This window comes from Diceros bicornis, chromosome 4 (genome assembly GCF_020826845.1).
Source record: "Diceros bicornis minor isolate mBicDic1 chromosome 4, mDicBic1.mat.cur, whole genome shotgun sequence".
Taxonomy (NCBI): domain Eukaryota; kingdom Metazoa; phylum Chordata; class Mammalia; order Perissodactyla; family Rhinocerotidae; genus Diceros; species Diceros bicornis.
Window position 1 is genome coordinate 103,020,491 of NC_080743.1, and position 14,616 is coordinate 103,035,106.

Sequence of the window (14,616 nt, forward strand, 5' to 3'; positions counted from 1 at the left end):
ACAGGAGGAGCCGCCTCAAGGGAAGGCAGATCTTCTCCAGGAGCTGACGGTCATCCAGGGAGAGCAGAGTCAAGGGCTGCAAAGCGCCAGCCAGCTCCTGCTCGCGTCTCATGGACACCTCGGTAACCACGCGCCCATGCCCAGGCCGTACCCCCCCCCAGCCGTTCTCATTGTAGCCTCAGAGGCCCGCGCATGCGCAGAACCTGCGCTCAGAGCGGCAGAGGGGCCGGCGAGCTGGAGAGCTGCGTGATGCGCGTGCACTGGAGGCAGGGTCCCTGGTGCGGAGGTGGCGGCTGCGCTGGTTTGTGTGTGGGGATTGGCAGTTTCTGGATCCTTCCTCCAGGATTTTCAGCGCTGTGGAGCTCTCCTTTCTGCAGTGTGGAGGAGCGCTGGGCAGGAGGCGGCGCCGAGGTAGGCGGTGGGCGGTGGGCGGTGGGCGGCGGGCTCCGCGAGGAGATCTCCGCCGCTGATGGCGGGAGCGCGGTGTCGGGGGCGGTGGATGGGGACGGGGCTGCTGGCGGGCTGCCTCAGGCGGGGGAGCCAAACCTCTGTCCCTTGGAGGAGCAGAGGAGCATCGCCTGGCCGGCGGGCCCCTTTGCCTTGGCGGGGCCCCACCTCGGCAGGGCCTCCTGCCCACCCAGCAGAGGTGCAGGGGGCGGCAGGGAGTCGCCTGCCCTCTGTGTGCGCCCTTGAGTTCGCGCTCCCCCAGGACCCCGTCTAGGCCAGGTCGCGACATCCCGGGGTGAACACTTTCCTTCAGAAGACGCCCGTGGTCAGCGCTCCTCTGCCTAACTTCGCGCAGGCTATTGGGCTCCTCACTGCGTTCTTTAAACAAATAAGCGCTCCTGCTTCCTTGGGACCACCTTTATAGAAAAGCCTAATCCCATTAATGGTTTCTGATAATTGACTCTATATTTGCAAGGGGAACTTTGAAGCCTGTAAATTGTTGTAAACTGCATTTAATGAAAGGAGCTTCAAACAATCCTTGGTGAAAATTATGTAACTTCCTAATAATAACTCACCTTTGGTTAAGATAGATTGATGACTGATCAATTGATGATTGACATAATGTGTATGGAATTTAGGTTTCAGTGGAAAGGTTTTTCTTGGCAGTTGGTGCTAAAATTAAAATCGGATAAGGAGGAGGTTTTTAGAAGTAGTATGTAGTGTGTGTTTTGTCTCCGTACTCATTTAGAATCGTAAGAATTTAGATTTGGAAAGCCCATAGAACAAGAATTTTGAAATTTTGATTTGACTGACATGGTGAAAGGTCAAAAGGCCAAATACGGTAGGATTTCATTTATATGATATTCTAGAAAAGATAAACCATAAAGAAAGACAACAGATCGTTAGTTGCCATTAGTTTTAATATTTAGTTAATTATTTAATTTAATAGTTTAATCATTAGTTTTAATATTTCTGATTAAAAAATACATTTTAATGATAACATCCTAATTATGCTTTTGGATGATTACAGAAGTTAATAACCTATTAAATTCTGCAGTAGGAACAAATGACTTGTTATTGGTGTCTTTGAAGTGTAAGTATTGGTGGTACTGAAATTTTTAACTAAGCTTTTTGGATTCTGAACTACTGGTTTTTTTACTAGATCATGTTGGACGTGGCATATTACAAGTTTCAAAAGGCTCTTTAAATTATTGTAGCAGGCTGAAGCTATTAAATTGTAATGTAAGAGCTTTATAGATGAAACAGGCAAAATACAAAAAGCCATTCATCATTTTATCTTTGTTAAAAAATCAAGTAAATCTTATCATATACATGAATGACTTTTGGCTAGACAGACCTGAACTTGACAAGATGGACTCATTAGTATGGGGAACTTGTTTTGGAATGTTAAAATGGGAGAAGATATATTAGTTTTACCTGAGGGTGACCTGAGTCAATGTGGTGGGTTTAGCTGCTTATATGCTCTTTCTGAGTTACGATCTTGATTAACAAGCTGGTCATAGACATACCAAGAAATTTGGACCATTTTATGTATCAACATATTAAGAAGTCCTATTTCTCTGATAGTTTCTGATTTCAGGGTATCTGGGAAGAACAGTTTCTCAACATAGGTACTTTGGAATATAATTTTTGATAGTTGGCTTATTGAATCATAGAATTGTGGAGATGGAAATAATTTCAGTGGTTGTAGAGCCTAAACTCTTCATTTTCCAGGAAATGGAAAGTGAGGTTTCTTGAGTTAAGTCATCCATAGTCTGACTGCTACTTAGTGACAGAGTTGGAAGTAAATGCTCGGATGCTTGTCTCCAGATTCTTAGTACAGTGCTCTCTGTGCTGTATACATACTATTAAGGAGACAAACTAATGAGTTGCCTTCTCAGATCATATATGTAGCCAGCAGGGTTGATTCTTTCCCATATGCATTTTTTCCTTTCTTTTTAAAGTAACTACTAACTACAATTAATTCATTCTCCTACCATGTCTAATGACTATCCTTATGTGTGTCTCCTCGAGCACACATGGATTCCCTAGAATGGACACCTGCCTGTGAGTGGATTGCTGGGCCAAAGGCTGATGTGCATCGGCAACTTGACGAGCTGCAGCCAAATCATCCTCTGAAGTTTTAACAATTTCCATTCCCACCAACAGTGTATGGGTCATCCTTGCCCTGGGAATTGTCAGATTGGCATTGTCAGATTTTTAAAGGTTTGCCAATCTGATGGGTGAGCAATGATGTATTTGTTTTCCTCTTGTTACAACTCTTTTGACAAATGCAGAGAGCTGTGCCACTACCACCTTCAATATACAGAACAGTTCCAGCACCCAGAACTCCCTTCAGCTGCTCTTTTGTAGTCAACTCTTCCCCCACCCTTAACCCCTGGAGACTAACGATCTGCTGTCTTTCCCTATGGTTTGTCCTTTCTAGAATATCATATAAATGGAATTCTAAAGCATTTGGCCTTTTGAGTCTGGATTCTTTCATTTAGCACAATACATTCATTTTAGTGTTCATCCATGTTGTTGCCTGTATCAGCACTTCCTTCTGTTTTATTGCTGAATGTAGTATCCATTGTATGAATGTACCACAGTTTGTCCATCCACCAGTTGAAGGACATTTGAGTTATTTTCAGTTTTGTCTTTTTTGACTATGAATAAAGCTGCTATAAATCTTTGCAAACAAGTTTTTGTGTGAACATAAGTCTTCTTCTCTTGGGTAAGCACTTAAAAGTGGAATTGCTGGGTCACATGGTATGTGTATGTTTAACTTTATTTTAAAAACTGTTTGTGTAGCAAAGTCATGGCCCACAAATGTGTCTTAATCCCTGGAACATAGGAATATATTAGTTTACTTGCCAAAGGTGAATTAAATTTGCAGATGGAATTAAGGTTGCTAATCAACTGACTTCAAAATAGGGCGATTATCCTGGATTATCTAGGTGGGCCCAGTGCATCACAAAGGCCCTTAAAAGGGAAAGAGAAGCAGCAGAGTAGAAAAAGATGCAACAAGGGAAGCAGGGCCAGAGAGATGCAGAGTTTCTGGTTTTGAGGGTGGAGGAGGGGGGCCACAGCCTAAGGAATGTGGTTGTCTCTAGAAGCTTGAAAAGGCTAGGAAATGGATTAACCTTTAGAGTCCCCCAAAAAGAACCCAGCTCTGCCAACACCTTGATTATAGTCCAAGGAGACCCGTGTCAGACTGTTAACCTACAGAACTGTAAAACAATAAATCTGAGTTGTTTTTAAGCCATGAAATTTGTGCTAATTGGTTACAGCAGCATAACAAACTCCACTTTAAAACTGTTTTCCAAAGAGGCTGAACCACTTTGTGTTCCCACCAGCAATGTAGGAGTGTTCCAGTTACTTTCCATCCTCATTAACACTTGGTATGGTCAACCTCTTTAATTCTAGTCATTCTAATAGGTACGTAGCAGTATGTCAATGTGGTTTTTATGTGCATTTTTCTCATGATTAATGACATTGAGCATCTTTTCATGTGCTTATTTGCCATCTGTGTATCGTCTTTAGTGAAGTCTCCAAATCTGTGCCCATTTTAAACTTGGATTTTCTTATTGCCGAGTTTTGAGAGTTCTTTATAGTCCTGTCAGATATGTGATTGGCAAAAGTCTTCTTCCAGTCTGTGGCTTGCCTTCTCCATCCTCTCACCAGTGTCTTTGGAAGGTCTGTGTAATGTAACTCGAGAGGCTCCACATGAACTTGTCTTCCTTGGGAAACAGAGTGAGGTTGGAGCACCTGAGTCCAATCAGACGTTGATCAGAGTTGGGGCCGGGTCTCACTTTTAGTAAACCCAGCCCTTCCGCTTTCCCCTGTTCCTGTTTGCTGTGCTCCTCTCCCTCTGGTTCTAAGTCTGGTAGATCTCTGTCTCCTCTCGTTTGGGAGCCCACAGAAAATTCAGCTATGCCCTTCAGACATCTCAGCGCAGTTCTCCAACCTCCTACCTTACATCGCTTCACAATATGGCACATTCCCTGAAGGTCAGACTAATAGTATGTTTGGCTTCGGCCACTTCCACCACTGCTGGAGGTTTCACTTTGCTTCGTGGAAGCTTTTGGCCTAGTTCCCCAGATTCCTGTGTTGTACCAAAACTTAGCACAGGTGCTGTGAGGAAGAGCAGTTTGTGTGTCTGAAAGCCCTCAGGTTTCCTCTGCCACACCAGTCCTGCAGAATCACTACAAGTTTGGCTAGTTTCTCTTTTCCCTAGCCGAGACTCGGGCTGAGCAAGCCAGATCCTCGGCAAGCACCCTGAATCAGAAAACGCCTGCAGGAGAAAGAAAGATAAAAATCCTTGCTCACATAAAAGTGTTTTTCTTCTTCCTGGAATTTTAGTTGGTTGGTTCTGAAGCTCTCTGATGCTCTAAAAATATATCTATAATTTATCTGGCTGTGTCCAGTTTTGCAGCAAGTGTGCTTTCCTGTCTTAGTCTACTCTAAAACAGAAGCTCCCTTGTCATTAGTTTTTAACTCCATCAGTTATACATTGTCAATATTATTATTGTTTGGTAAAGTCATGCTTTCAATGATTTATTCAGATGTTTACCCTTTTTTATCCTGATGATCCATTTTTACATCTTAGCATTTCTTCTATCAATTTTTTGTTAAAGTACATTCATTTTACTTTTTATTTTTTTTCCTTGAGTAATATTAGCTCTGTGCTAACATCTGTGCCAATCTTCCTCTATTTTGATGTATGTCACCACCGTGGCATGGCTGATGTGTGGTGTAGGTCCACGCCTAGGCTCTGAACCCATGAACCCAGGCCTTGGAAGCAGAGCGTGCTGAACTTAAACCTCTACACTGGGTGGCTGGCCCCCTTAAAGTACATTCATTAGAAGTTCCTTAATGAGCATATGTTGGTGGTAATACTCTTAGTAAATGTTTGCATAAAAATATCGTTAGGGGCCGGCCCGGTGGCGCAAGCGGTTAAGTGCGCGCGCTCCACTGCGGCGGCCCGGGGTTCGCTGGTTCGGATCCCGGGCGCGCACCGACGCACTGCTTGGTAAGCCATGCTGTGGCGGCGTCCCATATAAAGTGGAGGAAGATAGGCACCGATGTTAGCCCAGGGCCGTCTTCCTCAGCAAAAAAGGAGGAGGATTGGCGGATGTTAGCTCAGGGCTGATCTCCTCACAAAAAAAAAAAAAAAAAAAAAATCTTTAATTCACCCCAGTTCTTGAGATATGGTTTGATTGGGTATACACTGAAAGTTATTTTCTCTCTGTACCTTGAAGATTTAATCCAACTCTCTCTTGCCTTCCATTGTTAAGAAATGTATCATAGGTCTAAATGTAAGTGTTCTGTCCCTCTGTGGGGCTTTGAATATCTTCTTTTGTATTTGGTGTTCTTTGGTTTCCCTGGATGGATCTGACTCTAGATTTTTTGTTTTAATTGTGCTTGAGATGTGTTCAGCTGCCTGAATATAGAATAGAAGTCTTTTATCAATTCTGGAAATTTCTTTTTGTGTGTGTGTGAGGAAAATCAGCCCTGAGCTAACATCCATGCTAATCTTCCTCTTTTTGCTGAGGAAGACTGACTCTGAGCTAACATCTATTGCCAATCCTCCTCCTTTTTTTGTTTCCCCCAAAGCCCCAGTAGATAGTTGTATTTCATAGTTGCACATCCTTCTAGTTGCTGTATGTGGGACACTGCCTCAGCATGGCCAGAGAAGGGGTGCATTGGTACGTGCCCAGGATCCAAACCTGGCCCATCAGCAGCAGAGCGCGTGCACCTGACCGCTAAGCCATGGGGCTGGCCCTGGAATCTTCTGTTATTATGTCTGAATATTCCTTTAAATCATATATATATTTATATTATTTGTGAATAGCTTCTGTTGGAATATGAATGTCCTTTTTCTTGTGTCTTAGAGGAGGAGAGTTCAATAGGGGAAGCTCACTCTGCCATGATGCTGATGTCACTCTCTTCTATATATTTATATGATTTAATTCAAATATATATACACATACTTATTTATACACATTCAATATATATTCATTAAATATATATTATTTAATTCAACATATTGTTCAATATAATGATTTATATTATTCAAAAAATGTACATATCTTATTTCTATATATGATCCTGCACTTGACCAAACTCAAGCCAGGCTCCATTGAGCCCTCTTCTTGACTAAGTCTCAATCTTGGCCAATTATAACTATGGCCTCTCAGTACAAATCATTTCACCCCCCGACACACGTTATAAGACTTAAACGCTGACATAGTTTCTAACAGCTCAAATCCACTTCCTTAGGATGACCCCTGCCCCCTTAAAGTGCCTGCCAGAGAAAGCTCAAGGCAGCCAAAAGAATTGACTGTTTGTTCTGGCCAACACTCGATCATTGGCCCCTGACATCCTTTTCTTAGAGCATTTACCCAAAAGTGCTTACAACTGTGAATATTTCCTTTGTCCTTTTCAGTTCTATATGTGTCTCCAATAACCCAGGAGTGCATTTCTCAAGGTCCTGAGAGCCATTCCTTGAGCTGAGGACAGGGTGTCTGTCCCAGACTCTGTGAGAGGAGAGAAGTGAAACTTTGATCATTTCCAACCAGCAGACACAACTGGCCAGATCACACTGCACTGACCAACACTGTAACTTTCCCCTCCCTGACTCGACTGAGCCCCTGCTCACCCCTCTGCCTGCTCCCTCATTCTCCCTTTCAAATGGCCAGTCACTTCTGTACAAATCAAATTGAGTTCAGTTCATCCTGTTCCCTCTTCCCTATTGCAGTGGTATATTACTGATTAAAATCTGTCCTGACCACTTTAACTAGAGTCTGGCTTTGTATATACTCTATATTTAACACACATACAGATAATCTCATGCATATGCATATATATGCATATACCAACATAACCATGGGCCCTCCAGGACCAGTTCAACTGACTCCTTATCAACAGAGTAGTTAAGAGTTTTCTTTCAGGAACTGAGACCCCCTAGTCCAGTTAAGGCCAGTTGAGACCACCAACCCATCAACTAGGCCTGCGCAAATGCTCAATAAGTGCCATTTTTTATACCAAGGAGCTAAAAGCTCCATCCTCAGATCATCATAACACTGCCAATTTCTGAACACACATCCGATGAAGAGCCACAAAGCTTGACTTTGTTTGTGATGATCATCAATTACCTCATTTCTCCTTACTTCCAATCATCTACCTCCACATGTCAGACCACCTTGCCCTTCATCCCATAAATTGTGCCCCAAGCCTTGCATCGGGGAGACAGATCTGAGACAGACACATGAGCCCTGTCTCCTTGTAGATAAATCTCACAAAATAAAGCTACAATTCTTTTCCCAAAAGTTGATGCCAGAATAATTGGCTTTTTTAATGTGCATTGGGAAATAGAGCCCCAATATTGTGCAGTAACATCAATACATACATATACACTTAATGGATGTTTTATCTTTTCTTTTTTTCTTTGCTGAGGATTCACCCTGAGCTAACATATGTGCCAGTCTTCCTCTATTTTGCATGTGAGTTGCCACTACAGCCTGGCCACTGATGAGTGGTGTAGGTCTACTCCCAGGAACGGAGCGTGGGCTGCTGAAGTGGAGTTCTCTGAACTTAACCACTAGGCCATGGGACCGGCCCATGTCTAATTGTTTTGAAGATGTTACTAGATATGCAATTGAAGTTTCACTATGATCTCTGGATTTCCTTGCTGCTCCTTTAGTCCCTCACTTCAGTGTATGTGTTTCTTGCTGCATTTTTCATGCTAGAGGAATTCTTCAAATATCAAGTGGTCCTTGGCTACCTGTTCATATTTCTGTGATGGGAACAAAACAGCTGAGTAGGATCTCTGTGGGCCTGATGGGGCCTGTGAATGTCTGGACTCAATGTTTCTTCAGGGATGTTGAGTGTTGAACTAGTAACAGGCAAACAGTGTTGGTGCCCATGCTAGTCTGTAACAACATATTTATTCCACACATTCCTACAATGACAGACATCATCTGAACACATGGAAATGCTGACAACAAACCCACACACACACTATTTGCAAATGACCATCAGCATTCAGACTGTAAACTACACCTGATAATGCACACTGATACTCAGAACATACACACAAACTCAGACACACATACAGACCACTCAGAGCCCACAGTGACTTGAATTCTCTAAACACACACAGACATCAACAAAACACACCTTCTGAGTAGTTTAAGCCATGAAATTTGTGCTAGTTTGTTACAGCAGCATAACAAACTCCACTTTAAAACTGTTGTCCAGGTGCCGGCCCCATGGCTTAGCGGTTAAGTGCGTCCGCTCTGCTACTGCACCGATACACCGCTTCTCTGGCCATGCTGAGGCCACGTCCCACATAGAGCAACTATAAAGATGGGCAACTATGACATACAACTATCTACTGGGGCTTTGGGGAAGAAAAAAAGTAGGAGGATTGGCATGGATGTTAGCTCAGGGTTGATCTTCCTCACAAAAATATAAATAAATAAATAAATAAATAATGGACTGTTTTCCAACCACTTTGTGTTCCCACCAGCAATGTAGGAGTGTTCCAGTTACTTTCCATCCTCATTAACACTTCTTATGGTCATCCTCTTTAATTCTAGTCATTCCAATAGGTACGTAGCGGTATGTCAATGTGGTTTTTATGTGCATTTTTCTCACGATTAATGACATTGAGCATCTTTTCATGTGCTTATTTGCCATCTGTTTATCTTCTTTAGTGAAGTGTCCAAATCTGTGCCCATTTTAAACTTGGATTTTCTTATTGCCGAGTTTTGAGAGTTATTTATTGTCCTGTCAGATATGTGATTTGCAAAGGTCTTCTCCCAGTCTGTGGCTTGCCTTCTCCATCCTCTCACCAGTGTCTTTGGAAGGTCTGTGTAACGTAACTCGAGAGGCTCCACATGACCTTATTGTGCTTCGATGAGAAACAGAGTGAGGTTGGATCACCTGAGTCCAATCAGACGTTGATCAGAGTTGGGGCTGGGTGTCACTTTTAGTAAACCCAGCCCTTCCGCCTTCCCCGTTCCTGTTTGCTGTGCTCCCCTCCCCCGCACAGGGGTCTGGTTCTAAGTCTGGTAGATCTCTCTCTCTTCAGGTTTGGGAGCCCACAGAAAATTCAGCTACTCCCTTCAGACATCTCAGCGCAGCTCTGCAGCCTCCTACCTTACATCGCTTCACAATATGGCACATTCCCTGAAGGTCAGACTAGCAGTATGTTGGACTTAGGCCACTTCCACCACTTCTGGAGGTTTCACTTTGCTTTATGGAAGCTTTTGGCCTAGTTCCCCAGATTCCTGTGTGGCACCAAAACTTAGCACAGGTGCTGTGAGGAAGAGCAGTTGTGTGTCTGAAAGCCCTCAGGTTTCCTCTGCCACACCAGTCCTGCAGAATCACTACAAGTTTGGCTAGTTTCTCTTTTCCCTAGCCGAAGCTCTGACTGAGCAAGCCAGATCCTCGGCAACCAGCTAGAATCAGAAAACGCCTCCAGGGGAAAGAAAGATAAATATCCTTGCTCACATAAAAGACTTTTTCTTCTTTCTGGAATTTTAGTTGGTTGATTCTGAAGTTGTCTGATGCTCTAAAAATATATTTATAATTTATCTGCCTGTGTCCAGTTTTGCAGCAAGTGTGCTTTCCTGTCCTAGTCTCCTCTAAAACAGAAGTTCTCTTGTCATTAGTTTTTAACTCCATCTGTTATACATTGTCAATATTATTATTGTTTGGTAAAGTCATGCTTTCAATGATTTATTCAGATGTTACCCTTTTTTATCCTCACGATCCATTTTTACCTCTTAGCAGTTCCTCTATCAGTTTCTTTCTTCTTAAAGAAGAAAGTTTTCACTTTTTAAGTTTTTTTCCTTGAGGAAGATTAGCCCTGGGCTAACATCTGTGCCAGTCTTCCTCTATTTTGTATGTGGGTCACCACCATGGCATGGCTGATGAGTGTTGTAGATCCACTCTTGGGATCCAAACCCACGAACCCAGGCCTTGGAAACAGAGCGTGCTGAACTTAAACCACTACACCAGGTGGCTGGCCCCCTTAAAGTATATTCTTTAGAAGATCCTTAATGAGCATTTGTTGGTGGTAATACCCTTAGTAAATGTTTGCATAAAAATATCTTTAAGTCACCCTAGTTCTTGAGGTATGGTTTGATTGGATATACACTGAAAGATCTTTTCTCTCTGTACCTGGAAGATTTATTCCAACTCTCTTTTGCCTTCCATTGTTAAGAAATGTATCATAGGTCTAAATGTAAGTCTCTGTAAGTGTTCTGTTCCTCTGTGGAGCTTCGAATATCTTCTTTTGTATTTAGTGTTCTTTGGTTTCCCTGGATGGATCTGGCTCTAGATTTTTTTTTTTTTTTTAGTTGTGTTTGAGATGTATTCAGCTGCCTGAATCTAGAGTAGGAGTCTTTTATCAATTCTGTAAATTACTGTTATTATGTCTGAATATTCCTTTAAATCATATATATATTTATATTATTTAATTCAAATATATATAAACATACTTATACATATTCATTATATATTCATTAAATATATATTTATATTATTTAACTCAAAATATTATTCAGTCTAGTGATTTGTATTATTCAAAAAATATACATATATTATTTATATATGTAGATTCCTGTACTTACTGTTTGTACTGGGAGAAACACAGAAGAGATAGAAACAGACTGGATTAGTCTTGTCTGAACTCCTATCACGTAGGACTTGAATCATTCAACAAATGAGCCATTAATGGCGGCTATACCACTGGGATCACTTCTCCTTCCTTACCATCGCCTCCCCTCTGTGCTCCCACTCTAGTTCCAGGGCAAGTTACCTGTGGCTCCTGAGTGCTGCTCCTTGGCCTGGAAGGGCCTTCCTTTACCCCATCCACCCTGTGAGCTCACCTTACCCTTCAAGACTCGACTCCAGTGATGCCTCCTTGGGAAGCCCTCCCTGACGTTCTATCTCCCCAGACCTGCTCTAGGCCACCACCCTGCCTCCTGCCCACGTCCATCACTGCCTGGCACCTTGCTGGGCCCCCTTGTCTGGACTTCATGTCCAGCCCAGCCCCTCAGGAGCGGAGGAAATGCTTAGGCTCAGGGCAATGGAGCAGATTCCTGGACTGTGGTGACACTGCCCACCCCAGGAGAGGTCATTCTTTGGGCCTCTTCCAGCTTGGGCCCCATGCAGCTCAGGGGGAGCCAGGACACAGGGAGGCTGGCTCTGGGCCCAGCAGATCACAGGGTGGGCCTAGGGAAAAGGCACAGGGGGCCACACAGAGGGGCTTGGGGCAAAACTCCAAGTCGACGATACCCTTGCTAAGGGCAGCAGGGGCCAAAGGCAGCTGCGCAGGCCGCAGGACGTGCTGGCGAGCCTTTCATCTGCTCAGAGAGTCCCAGGGCTGGATAGAAGGAACTCAGGAGACCCATCTGAGGTGGAGGTCACCTCGGGGGCATGCAAGCAGAAGCTGAGGGTCCCACAGCAAGTGGAATCTGAAGAGGTGACCCTCAAACTCCTTGCGGCTCTAACGTCTCCGAGTTGGAAGTCAGTCCCCTCAGTCGCAGCCTCTAGCTGCCCCCTCACAAGGCTGTGCCTCTCAAACACCACTCCCAAGGAGAGTGGAGGCTGAGGGTGAAGGCAACCTCCTACCCCTGAGAACCGTTGTGATCACAGCCTCCCGCAAGGGGCCAAGGATGATGAGAAAGGGACAGAGGGACTGACCCACATGACTTCCCCTCAGATGCTGAACATGCTTGTGATTCACCAGGCCAATCAGTATCTGTCCCCATCCTCCACTCCTCTCTCCCCAAAAGGACATGTCAGTGTTTACTATGACATCCACAGACACATCAAGGGCATCTGGGAAGAATCATGTGTACATCTGGAGAGAAGGGCACTGTGAAAACCAGTAATATCTGCATCCATGTGTGCAGATACCGACATCCACATACAGCTGTCACATTCCTCCAGCAGCCCTGGAATACTCTGCAATCACGCTGGCAGATTTTGGCACATGGTAGCCAAACCAACTTGTGGTGTCCCCAAGTGCCACCACTGCTGGGGCCTACCATGAGGGTGGGAGTAGGCAGGGTGCCATGCCCCATCTCACAAAACACTGGCTGGTGTCCAGGAGGGTCTCACAGCCTTCGACAATCATGCCCCACATGGCTATGTTTTCCTGGATGCTCTGTGTTTCATTTACTTCATTGTGCATTATTCTGTGGAGAAAGAAAATGTCAGAGACAGGCTGCCCCCACCTCTCAGCGAGAAGGTAATGCCAGGCCTCTGGCCAGACCTAGGAAGAAAGCCTAGGATTCTCAGGTGGATCCTGTGTTCACAAAGGGGGAGAGAGCATGCATATTGAATGCCCGCTCTGCAGGGCACTCTAGGGGCATGATCTCCCATCATCATTTTCATAGCCCAAGGAGACAGGTGTTGGAAATGTAAATAGAGATTAATAGCTAGAAAGCAGGTCTGATTTAAAAGTCTGAACCACGTGGAACAGAGATGGCAAAACTGGGAGGACAGGAGTACTGGAAACAACCTTTCTTCATTACTCTGATCTCCACACCACTAGAGGCTTATCTCCATCCATAGAACTCCACCCACCCATCCTTCCTCAGGGCCTTTGCACTTAATGTCTCCACCCCTCCCCCAATGCACTTTATACAGTTGCTTCCTTAATGTTCGGGCCCTGGAATGACTTAGTTTTGGAGCACCTGGCAATCCAGCTGGCTCACGGAAAGACTGACTCCATTAGGCTCCAGCACGTCTTGGGGGGAGCAAGACACACCTTGCCCCTTAATCTAGAAAGAAGGACAACTCTCTTATTTGTCCTGTTCTGACTGCCGCAACACCCCTCCTCCAGGAGGTGGCGCCATTTAACTGCTTTTTAAAAATAGCATTGGCGGTGGGGCCGGCCCCGTGGCTTAGCGGTTAAGTATGCAAGCTCCGCTACCGGTGGCCCGGGTTCGGATCCCCGGTGCTCACCAACGCACTGCTTCTCCAGCCATGCTGGGGACGCGTCCCACATACAGCAACTAGAAGGATGTGCAACTATGACACACAACTATCTACTGTGGCTTTGGGGAAAAAAAGGAGGAGGATTGTCAATAGATGATAGCTCAGAGCCGGTCTTCCTCAGCAAAAGAAAAAAAGGAGGATTACCATGGATGTTAGCTCAGGGCTGATCTTCCTTACCAAAAAAAAAAAAAAAATAGCAGTGGTGGGAAAAGAAGCCTGTGAGTTACCAACTTTGCTAAGAGCCTTGGTGGGTTTTCAGGAGTCTTAGGAGGTTAGTAATCATGTGGGGAGGAGCTTCTGGAGAAATTACCCCACCTACTCCAAGAAAAGCACAAAACCTCTTATTTGTCTGCTGATGCCTCAAATTCTACAACCACGACCAGATCACCAAGAGGGCTGGTTAATGTGTGTGGTAGTAGACACTGTCCAGTTTAACCCTCCCAGCAATGAGAGATGACACTGGTCGAGCTGCATCTCTAATTAATGAACTCAGCGTGATGAGCAAATTACTGGGCCCCTCCGACCCTCAGTTTGCTCACCTGTAGAAGGTCGGAGTGATGATGGAAGAGAATGCATTTCACTTGCTGACCTCAGGCCCAGCACATGGCAGGCGCTTGAGTAAAGGGCCGTGATCGCTGTTGCTGGTATCACTGGTTGCAAAGGTGTTATTATAAAACTATTATTATCCATTGTTTTCTGATTATCAGACTGGGGCATGGAGATGCGGTCTCTTCCTTAGGAGCGTCAGTCTGTCTCTCCCAGCAATGCTCTTCTCAGCAGCCCAGGCCCTAGCCCTCTTCTGGAAGGGACGGGGCACAGGGAGGCACCTTTCAAGGATATGCTAGTTCCCTGGATAGGGATTCATATTTGGAGGTGAGCAAAAGTAAGCAGAACCATTTCTTTTGACGAGGGTGGGGATTTTGCTGAGGAGGGCTGTATTTGCTACAAACAAGGGGGGATCCCAGAGTAGCAACACTAGTTTCACTGTTAGACAAGTGCCAGCTGCAGCTGCTCAGGACTCCTGCCAGCCCCAACTGGAGTTGGTGCTGAGAGCCACACCGTCCAGGCAGCTGGGGAGGAGTTCCCAGGGCCACAGGCTCCCAGGGGAACTGGAAGTGACGACCTGGGTTACAGTGAGCCCAACAGATG

General features: G+C 44.8%; 1 long non-coding RNA gene across 1 annotated transcript in view; it reads left to right on the forward strand.

The window, feature by feature from the left end:
- Positions 1 to 259: 259 nt before the first annotated feature.
- Positions 260 to 14,616, forward strand: part of LOC131405009 (uncharacterized) — a 48,614-nt gene continuing 34,257 nt past the window's right edge. The window contains exon 1 of the long non-coding RNA XR_009219896.1: positions 260 to 411. This is a non-coding gene — a long non-coding RNA (uncharacterized LOC131405009). The remainder of the gene's footprint in view (positions 412 to 14,616) is intronic.